Genomic DNA, 11,889 nt, shown 5'->3' with positions numbered 1-11,889 from the left:
GACCTAACCCAGACCTAACCCAGACCTAACCCAGACCTAACCCAGACCTAACCCAGACCTAACCCAGACCTAACCCAGACCTAACCCAGACCTAACCCAGACCTAACCCAGACCTAACCCAGACCTAACCCAGACCTAACCCAGACCTAACCCAGACCTAACCCAGACCTAACCCAGACCTAACCCAGACCTAACCCAGACCTAACCCAGACCTAACCCAGACCTAACCCAGACCTAACCCAGACCTAACCCAGACCTAACCCAGACCTAACCCAGACCTAACCCAGACCTAACCCAGACCTAACCCAGACCTAACCCAGACCTAACCCAGACCTAACCCAGACCTAACCCAGACCTAACCCAGACCTAACCCAGACCTAACCCAGACCTAACCCAGACCTAACCCAGACCTAACCCAGACCTAACCCAGACCTAACCCAGACCTAACCCAGACCTAACCCAGACCTAACCCAGACCTAACCCAGACCTAACCCAGACCTAACCCAGACCTAACCCAGACCTAACCCAGACCTAACCCAGACCTAACCCAGACCTAACCCAGACCTAACCCAGACCTAACCCAGACCTAACCCAGACCTAACCCAGACCTAACCCAGACCTAACCCAGACCTAACCCAGACCTAACCCAGACCTAACCCAGACCTAACCCAGACCTAACCCAGACCTAACCCAGACCTAACCCAGACCTAACCCAGACCTAACCCAGACCTAACCCAGACCTAACCCAGACCTAACCCAGACCTAACCCAGACCTAACCCAGACCTAACCCAGACCTAACCCAGACCTAACCCAGACCTAACCCAGACCTAACCCAGACCTAACCCAGACCTAACCCAGACCTAACCCAGACCTAACCCAGACCTAACCCAGACCTAACCCAGACCTAACCCAGACCTAACCCAGACCTAACCCAGACCTAACCCAGACCTAACCCAGACCTAACCCAGACCTAACCCAGACCTAACCCAGACCTAACCCAGACCTAACCCAGACCTAACCCAGACCTAACCCAGACCTAACCCAGACCTAACCCAGACCTAACCCAGACCTAACCCAGACCTAACCCAGACCTAACCCAGACCTAACCCAGACCTAACCCAGACCTAACCCAGACCTAACCCAGACCTAACCCAGACCTAACCCAGACCTAACCCAGACCTAACCCAGACCTAACCCAGACCTAACCCAGACCTAACCCAGACCTAACCCAGACCTAACCCAGACCTAACCCAGACCTAACCCAGACCTAACCCAGACCTAACCCAGACCTAACCCAGACCTAACCCAGACCTAACCCAGACCTAACCCAGACCTAACCCAGACCTAACCCAGACCTAACCCAGACCTAACCCAGACCTAACCCAGACCTAACCCAGACCTAACCCAGACCTAACCCAGACCTAACCCAGACCTAACCCAGACCTAACCCAGACCTAACCCAGACCTAACCCAGACCTAACCCAGACCTAACCCAGACCTAACCCAGACCTAACCCAGACCTAACCCAGACCTAACCCAGACCTAACCCAGACCTAACCCAGACCTAACCCAGACCTAACCCAGACCTAACCCAGACCTAACCCAGACCTAACCCAGACCTAACCCAGACCTAACCCAGACCTAACCCAGACCTAACCCAGACCTAACCCAGACCTAACCCAGACCTAACCCAGACCTAACCCAGACCTAACCCAGACCTAACCCAGACCTAACCCAGACCTAACCCAGACCTAACCCAGACCTAACCCAGACCTAACCCAGACCTAACCCAGACCTAACCCAGACCTAACCCAGACCTAACCCAGACCTAACCCAGACCTAACCCAGACCTAACCCAGACCTAACCCAGACCTAACCCAGACCTAACCCAGACCTAACCCAGACCTAACCCAGACCTAACCCAGACCTAACCCAGACCTAACCCAGACCTAACCCAGACCTAACCCAGACCTAACCCAGACCTAACCCAGACCTAACCCAGACCTAACCCAGACCTAACCCAGACCTAACCCAGACCTAACCCAGACCTAACCCAGACCTAACCCAGACCTAACCCAGACCTAACCCAGACCTAACCCAGACCTAACCCAGACCTAACCCAGACCTAACCCAGACCTAACCCAGACCTAACCCAGACCTAACCCAGACCTAACCCAGACCTAACCCAGACCTAACCCAGACCTAACCCAGACCTAACCCAGACCTAACCCAGACCTAACCCAGACCTAACCCAGACCTAACCCAGACCTAACCCAGACCTAACCCAGACCTAACCCAGACCTAACCCAGACCTAACCCAGACCTAACCCAGACCTAACCCAGACCTAACCTAACCCAGACCTAACCCAGACCTAACCCAGACCTAACCCAGACCTAACCCAGACCTAACCCAGACCTAACCCAGACCTAACCCAGACCTAACCCAGACCTAACCCAGACCTAACCCAGACCTAACCCAGACCTAACCCAGACCTAACCCAGACCTAACCCAGACCTAACCCAGACCTAACCCAGACCTAACCCAGACCTAACCCAGACCTAACCCAGACCTAACCCAGACCTAACCCAGACCTAACCCAGACCTAACCCAGACCTAACCCAGACCTAACCCAGACCTAACCCAGACCTAACCCAGACCTAACCCAGACCTAACCCAGACCTAACCCAGACCTAACCCAGACCTAACCCAGACCTAACCCAGACCTAACCCAGACCTAACCCAGACCTAACCCAGACCTAACCCAGACCTAACCCAGACCTAACCCAGACCTAACCCAGACCTAACCCAGACCTAACCCAGACCTAACCCAGACCTAACCCAGACCTAACCCAGACCTAACCCAGACCTAACCCAGACCTAACCCAGACCTAACCCAGACCTAACCCAGACCTAACCCAGACCTAACCCAGACCTAACCCAGACCTAACCCAGACCTAACCCAGACCTAACCCAGACCTAACCCAGACCTAACCCAGACCTAACCCAGACCTAACCCAGACCTAACCCAGACCTAACCCAGACCTAACCCAGACCTAACCCAGACCTAACCCAGACCTAACCCAGACCTAACCCAGACCTAACCCAGACCTAACCCAGACCTAACCCAGACCTAACCCAGACCTAACCCAGACCTAACCCAGACCTAACCCAGACCTAACCCAGACCTAACCCAGACCTAACCCAGACCTAACCCAGACCTAACCCAGACCTAACCCAGACCTAACCCAGACCTAACCCAGACCTAACCCAGACCTAACCCAGACCTAACCCAGACCTAACCCAGACCTAACCCAGACCTAACCCAGACCTAACCCAGACCTAACCCAGACCTAACCCAGACCTAACCCAGACCTAACCCAGACCTAACCCAGACCTAACCCAGACCTAACCCAGACCTAACCCAGACCTAACCCAGACCTAACCCAGACCTAACCCAGACCTAACCCAGACCTAACCCAGACCTAACCCAGACCTAACCCAGACCTAACCCAGACCTAACCCAGACCTAACCCAGACCTAACCCAGACCTAACCCAGACCTAACCCAGACCTAACCCAGACCTAACCCAGACCTAACCCAGACCTAACCCAGACCTAACCCAGACCTAACCCAGACCTAACCCAGACCTAACCCAGACCTAACCCAGACCTAACCCAGACCTAACCCAGACCTAACCCAGACCTAACCCAGACCTAACCCAGACCTAACCCAGACCTAACCCAGACCTAACCCAGACCTAACCCAGACCTAACCCAGACCTAACCCAGACCTAACCCAGACCTAACCCAGACCTAACCCAGACCTAACCCAGACCTAACCCAGACCTAACCCAGACCTAACCCAGACCTAACCCAGACCTAACCCAGACCTAACCCAGACCTAACCCAGACCTAACCCAGACCTAACCCAGACCTAACCCAGACCTAACCCAGACCTAACCCAGACCTAACCCAGACCTAACCCAGACCTAACCCAGACCTAACCCAGACCTAACCCAGACCTAACCCAGACCTAACCCAGACCTAACCCAGACCTAACCCAGACCTAACCCAGACCTAACCCAGACCTAACCCAGACCTAACCCAGACCTAACCCAGACCTAACCCAGACCTAACCCAGACCTAACCCAGACCTAACCCAGACCTAACCCAGACCTAACCCAGACCTAACCCAGACCTAACCCAGACCTAACCCAGACCTAACCCAGACCTAACCCAGACCTAACCCAGACCTAACCCAGACCTAACCCAGACCTAACCCAGACCTAACCCAGACCTAACCCAGACCTAACCCAGACCTAACCCAGACCTAACCCAGACCTAACCCAGACCTAACCCAGACCTAACCCAGACCTAACCCAGACCTAACCCAGACCTAACCCAGACCTAACCCAGACCTAACCCAGACCTAACCCAGACCTAACCCAGACCTAACCCAGACCTAACCCAGACCTAACCCAGACCTAACCCAGACCTAACCCAGACCTAACCCAGACCTAACCCAGACCTAACCCAGACCTAACCCAGACCTAACCCAGACCTAACCCAGACCTAACCCAGACCTAACCCAGACCTAACCCAGACCTAACCCAGACCTAACCCAGACCTAACCCAGACCTAACCCAGACCTAACCCAGACCTAACCCAGACCTAACCCAGACCTAACCCAGACCTAACCCAGACCTAACCCAGACCTAACCCAGACCTAACCCAGACCTAACCCAGACCTAACCCAGACCTAACCCAGACCTAACCCAGACCTAACCCAGACCTAACCCAGACCTAACCCAGACCTAACCCAGACCTAACCCAGACCTAACCCAGACCTAACCCAGACCTAACCCAGACCTAACCCAGACCTAACCCAGACCTAACCCAGACCTAACCCAGACCTAACCCAGACCTAACCCAGACCTAACCCAGACCTAACCCAGACCTAACCCAGACCTAACCCAGACCTAACCCAGACCTAACCCAGACCTAACCCAGACCTAACCCAGACCTAACCCAGACCTAACCCAGACCTAACCCAGACCTAACCCAGACCTAACCCAGACCTAACCCAGACCTAACCCAGACCTAACCCAGACCTAACCCAGACCTAACCCAGACCTAACCCAGACCTAACCCTGACCTAACCCAGACCTAACCCAGACCTAACCCAGACCTAACCCAGACCTAACCCAGACCTAACCCAGACCTAACCCAGACCTAACCCAGACCTAACCCAGACCTAACCCAGACCTAACCCAGACCTAACCCAGACCTAACCCAGACCTAACCCAGACCTAACCCAGACCTAACCCAGACCTAACCCAGACCTAACCCAGACCTAACCCAGACCTAACCCAGACCTAACCCAGACCTAACCCAGACCTAACCCAGACCTAACCCAGACCTAACCCAGACCTAACCCAGACCTAACCCAGACCTAACCCAGACCTAACCCAGACCTAACCCAGACCTAACCCAGACCTAACCCAGACCTAACCCAGACCTAACCCAGACCTAACCCAGACCTAACCCAGACCTAACCCAGACCTAACCCAGACCTAACCCAGACCTAACCCAGACCTAACCCAGACCTAACCCAGACCTAACCCAGACCTAACCCAGACCTAACCCAGACCTAACCCAGACCTAACCCAGACCTAACCCAGACCTAACCCAGACCTAACCCAGACCTAACCCAGACCTAACCCAGACCTAACCCAGACCTAACCCAGACCTAACCCAGACCTAACCCAGACCTAACCCAGACCTAACCCAGACCTAACCCAGACCTAACCCAGACCTAACCCAGACCTAACCCAGACCTAACCCAGACCTAACCCAGACCTAACCCAGACCTAACCCAGACCTAACCCAGACCTAACCCAGACCTAACCCAGACCTAACCCAGACCTAACCCAGACCTAACCCAGACCTAACCCAGACCTAACCCAGACCTAACCCAGACCTAACCCAGACCTAACCCAGACCTAACCCAGACCTAACCCAGACCTAACCCAGACCTAACCCAGACCTAACCCAGACCTAACCCAGACCTAACCCAGACCTAACCCAGACCTAACCCAGACCTAACCCAGACCTAACCCAGACCTAACCCAGACCTAACCCAGACCTAACCCAGACCTAACCCAGACCTAACCCAGACCTAACCCAGACCTAACCCAGACCTAACCCAGACCTAACCCAGACCTAACCCAGACCTAACCCAGACCTAACCCAGACCTAACCCAGACCTAACCCAGACCTAACCCAGACCTAACCCAGACCTAACCCAGACCTAACCCAGACCTAACCCAGACCTAACCCAGACCTAACCCAGACCTAACCCAGACCTAACCCAGACCTAACCCAGACCTAACCCAGACCTAACCCAGACCTAACCCAGACCTAACCCAGACCTAACCCAGACCTAACCCAGACCTAACCCAGACCTAACCCAGACCTAACCCAGACCTAACCCAGACCTAACCCAGACCTAACCCAGACCTAACCCAGACCTAACCCAGACCTAACCCAGACCTAACCCAGACCTAACCCAGACCTAACCCAGACCTAACCCAGACCTAACCCAGACCTAACCCAGACCTAACCCAGACCTAACCCAGACCTAACCCAGACCTAACCCAGACCTAACCCAGACCTAACCCAGACCTAACCCAGACCTAACCCAGACCTAACCCAGACCTAACCCAGACCTAACCCAGACCTAACCCAGACCTAACCCAGACCTAACCCAGACCTAACCCAGACCTAACCCAGACCTAACCCAGACCTAACCCAGACCTAACCCAGACCTAACCCAGACCTAACCCAGACCTAACCCAGACCTAACCCAGACCTAACCCAGACCTAACCCAGACCTAACCCAGACCTAACCCAGACCTAACCCAGACCTAACCCAGACCTAACCCAGACCTAACCCAGACCTAACCCAGACCTAACCCAGACCTAACCCAGACCTAACCCAGACCTAACCCAGACCTAACCCAGACCTAACCCAGACCTAACCCAGACCTAACCCAGACCTAACCCAGACCTAACCCAGACCTAACCCAGACCTAACCCAGACCTAACCCAGACCTAACCCAGACCTAACCCAGACCTAACCCAGACCTAACCCAGACCTAACCCAGACCTAACCCAGACCTAACCCAGACCTAACCCAGACCTAACCCAGACCTAACCCAGACCTAACCCAGACCTAACCCAGACCTAACCCAGACCTAACCCAGACCTAACCCAGACCTAACCCAGACCTAACCCAGACCTAACCCAGACCTAACCCAGACCTAACCCAGACCTAACCCAGACCTAACCCAGACCTAACCCAGACCTAACCCAGACCTAACCCAGACCTAACCCAGACCTAACCCAGACCTAACCCAGACCTAACCCAGACCTAACCCAGACCTAACCCAGACCTAACCCAGACCTAACCCAGACCTAACCCAGACCTAACCCAGACCTAACCCAGACCTAACCCAGACCTAACCCAGACCTAACCCAGACCTAACCCAGACCTAACCCAGACCTAACCCAGACCTAACCCAGACCTAACCCAGACCTAACCCAGACCTAACCCAGACCTAACCCAGACCTAACCCAGACCTAACCCAGACCTAACCCAGACCTAACCCAGACCTAACCCAGACCTAACCCAGACCTAACCCAGACCTAACCCAGACCTAACCCAGACCTAACCCAGACCTAACCCAGACCTAACCCAGACCTAACCCAGACCTAACCCAGACCTAACCCAGACCTAACCCAGACCTAACCCAGACCTAACCCAGACCTAACCCAGACCTAACCCAGACCTAACCCAGACCTAACCCAGACCTAACCCAGACCTAACCCAGACCTAACCCAGACCTAACCCAGACCTAACCCAGACCTAACCCAGACCTAACCCAGACCTAACCCAGACCTAACCCAGACCTAACCCAGACCTAACCCAGACCTAACCCAGACCTAACCCAGACCTAACCCAGACCTAACCCAGACCTAACCCAGACCTAACCTAACCAGACTAACCAGCTAACCAGACCTAACCCAGACCTAACCCAGACCTACCCAGACCTAACCCAGACCTAACCCAGACCTAACCCAGACCTAACCCAGACCTAACCCAGACCTAACCCAGACCTAACCCAGACCTAACCCAGACCTACAACTACAGAACCAAACAGTTAAAACCCAGACTAACCAGACCTAACCCAGACAACCAGACACCAGACCTAACCCAGACCTAACCCAGACCTAACCCAGACCTAACCCAGACCTAACCCAGACCTAACCCAGACCTAACCCAGACCTAACCCAGACCTAACCCAGACCTAACCCAGACCTAACCCAGACCTAACCCAGACCTAACCCAGACCTAACCCAGACCTAACCCAGACCTAACCCAGACCTAACCCAGACCTAACCCAGACCTAACCCAGACCTAACCCAGACCTAACCCAGACCTAACCCAGACCTAACCCAGACCTAACCCAGACCTAACCCAGACCTAACCCAGACCTAACCCAGACCTAACCCAGACCTAACCCAGACCTAACCCAGACCTAACCCAGACCTAACCCAGACCTAACCCAGACCTAACCCAGACCTAACCCAGACCTAACCCAGACCTAACCCAGACCTAACCCAGACCTAACCCAGACCTAACCCAGACCTAACCCAGACCTAACCCAGACCTAACCCAGACCTAACCCAGACCTAACCCAGACCTAACCCAGACCTAACCCAGACCTAACCCAGACCTAACCCAGACCTAACCCAGACCTAACCCAGACCTAACCCAGACCTAACCCAGACCTAACCCAGACCTAACCCAGACCTAACCCAGACCTAACCCAGACCTAACCCAGACCTAACCCAGACCTAACCCAGACCTAACCCAGACCTAACCCAGACCTAACCCAGACCTAACCCAGACCTAACCCAGACCTAACCCAGACCTAACCCAGACCTAACCCAGACCTAACCCAGACCTAACCCAGACCTAACCCAGACCTAACCCAGACCTAACCCAGACCTAACCCAGACCTAACCCAGACCTAACCCAGACCTAACCCAGACCTAACCCAGACCTAACCCAGACCTAACCCAGACCTAACCCAGACCTAACCCAGACCTAACCCAGACCTAACCCAGACCTAACCCAGACCTAACCCAGACCTAACCCAGACCTAACCCAGACCTAACCCAGACCTAACCCAGACCTAACCCAGACCTAACCCAGACCTAACCCAGACCTAACCCAGACCTAACCCAGACCTAACCCAGACCTAACCCAGACCTAACCCAGACCTAACCCAGACCTAACCCAGACCTAACCCAGACCTAACCCAGACCTAACCCAGACCTAACCCAGACCTAACCCAGACCTAACCCAGACCTAACCCAGACCTAACCCAGACCTAACCCAGACCTAACCCAGACCTAACCCAGACCTAACCCAGACCTAACCCAGACCTAACCCAGACCTAACCCAGACCTAACCCAGACCTAACCCAGACCTAACCCAGACCTAACCCAGACCTAACCCAGACCTAACCCAGACCTAACCCAGACCTAACCCAGACCTAACCCAGACCTAACCCAGACCTAACCCAGACCTAACCCAGACCTAACCCAGACCTAACCCAGACCTAACCCAGACCTAACCCAGACCTAACCCAGACCTAACCCAGACCTAACCCAGACCTAACCCAGACCTAACCCAGACCTAACCCAGACCTAACCCAGACCTAACCCAGACCTAACCCAGACCTAACCCAGACCTAACCCAGACCTAACCCAGACCTAACCCAGACCTAACCCAGACCTAACCCAGACCTAACCCAGACCTAACCCAGACCTAACCCAGACCTAACCCAGACCTAACCCAGACCTAACCCAGACCTAACCCAGACCTAACCCAGACCTAACCCAGACCTAACCCAGACCTAACCCAGACCTAACCCAGACCTAACCCAGACCTAACCCAGACCTAACCCAGACCTAACCCAGACCTAACCCAGACCTAACCCAGACCTAACCCAGACCTAACCCAGACCTAACCCAGACCTAACCCAGACCTAACCCAGACCTAACCCAGACCTAACCCAGACCTAACCCAGACCTAACCCAGACCTAACCCAGACCTAACCCAGACCTAACCCAGACCTAACCCAGACCTAACCCAGACCTAACCCAGACCTAACCCAGACCTAACCCAGACCTAACCCAGACCTAACCCAGACCTAACCCAGACCTAACCCAGACCTAACCCAGACCTAACCCAGACCTAACCCAGACCTAACCCAGACCTAACCCAGACCTAACCCAGACCTAACCCAGACCTAACCCAGACCTAACCCAGACCTAACCCAGACCTAACCCAGACCTAACCCAGACCTAACCCAGACCTAACCCAGACCTAACCCAGACCTAACCCAGACCTAACCCAGACCTAACCCAGACCTAACCCAGACCTAACCCAGACCTAACCCAGACCTAACCCAGACCTAACCCAGACCTAACCCAGACCTAACCCAGACCTAACCCAGACCTAACCCAGACCTAACCCAGACCTAACCCAGACCTAACCCAGACCTAACCCAGACCTAACCCAGACCTAACCCAGACCTAACCCAGACCTAACCCAGACCTAACCCAGACCTAACCCAGACCTAACCCAGACCTAACCCAGACCTAACCCAGACCTAACCCAGACCTAACCCAGACCTAACCCAGACCTAACCCAGACCTAACCCAGACCTAACCCAGACCTAACCCAGACCTAACCCAGACCTAACCCAGACCTAACCCAGACCTAACCCAGACCTAACCCAGACCTAACCCAGACCTAACCCAGACCTAACCCAGACCTAACCCAGACCTAACCCAGACCTAACCCAGACCTAACCCAGACCTAACCCAGACCTAACCCAGACCTAACCCAGACCTAACCCAGACCTAACCCAGACCTAACCCAGACCTAACCCAGACCTAACCCAGACCTAACCCAGACCTAACCCAGACCTAACCCAGACCTAACCCAGACCTAACCCAGACCTAACCCAGACCTAACCCAGACCTAACCCAGACCTAACCCAGACCTAACCCAGACCTAACCCAGACCTAACCCAGACCTAACCCAGACCTAACCCAGACCTAACCCAGACCTAACCCAGACCTAACCCAGACCTAACCCAGACCTAACCCAGACCTAACCCAGACCTAACCCAGACCTAACCCAGACCTAACCCAGACCTAACCCAGACCTAACCCAGACCTAACCCAGACCTAACCCAGACCTAACCCAGACCTAACCCAGACCTAACCCAGACCTAACCCAGACCTAACCCAGACCTAACCCAGACCTAACCCAGACCTAACCCAGACCTAACCCAGACCTAACCCAGACCTAACCCAGACCTAACCCAGACCTAACCCAGACCTAACCCAGACCTAACCCAGACCTAACCCAGACCTAACCCAGACCTAACCCAGACCTAACCCAGACCTAACCCAGACCTAACCCAGACCTAACCCAGACCTAACCCAGACCTAACCCAGACCTAACCCAGACCTAACCCAGACCTAACCCAGACCTAACCCAGACCTAACCCAGACCTAACCCAGACCTAACCCAGACCTAACCCAGACCTAACCCAGACCTAACCCAGACCTAACCCAGACCTAACCCAGACCTAACCCAGACCTAACCCAGACCTAACCCAGACCTAACCCAGACCTAACCCAGACCTAACCCAGACCTAACCCAGACCTAACCCAGACCTAACCCAGACCTAACCCAGACCTAACCCAGACCTAACCCAGACCTAACCCAGACCTAACCCAGA

This window comes from Calliopsis andreniformis, chromosome 6 (genome assembly GCF_051401765.1).
Source record: "Calliopsis andreniformis isolate RMS-2024a chromosome 6, iyCalAndr_principal, whole genome shotgun sequence".
Taxonomy (NCBI): domain Eukaryota; kingdom Metazoa; phylum Arthropoda; class Insecta; order Hymenoptera; family Andrenidae; genus Calliopsis; species Calliopsis andreniformis.
The sequence above is the reverse complement of the archived record's forward strand: the minus strand, read 5'-3'. Positions refer to the sequence as shown.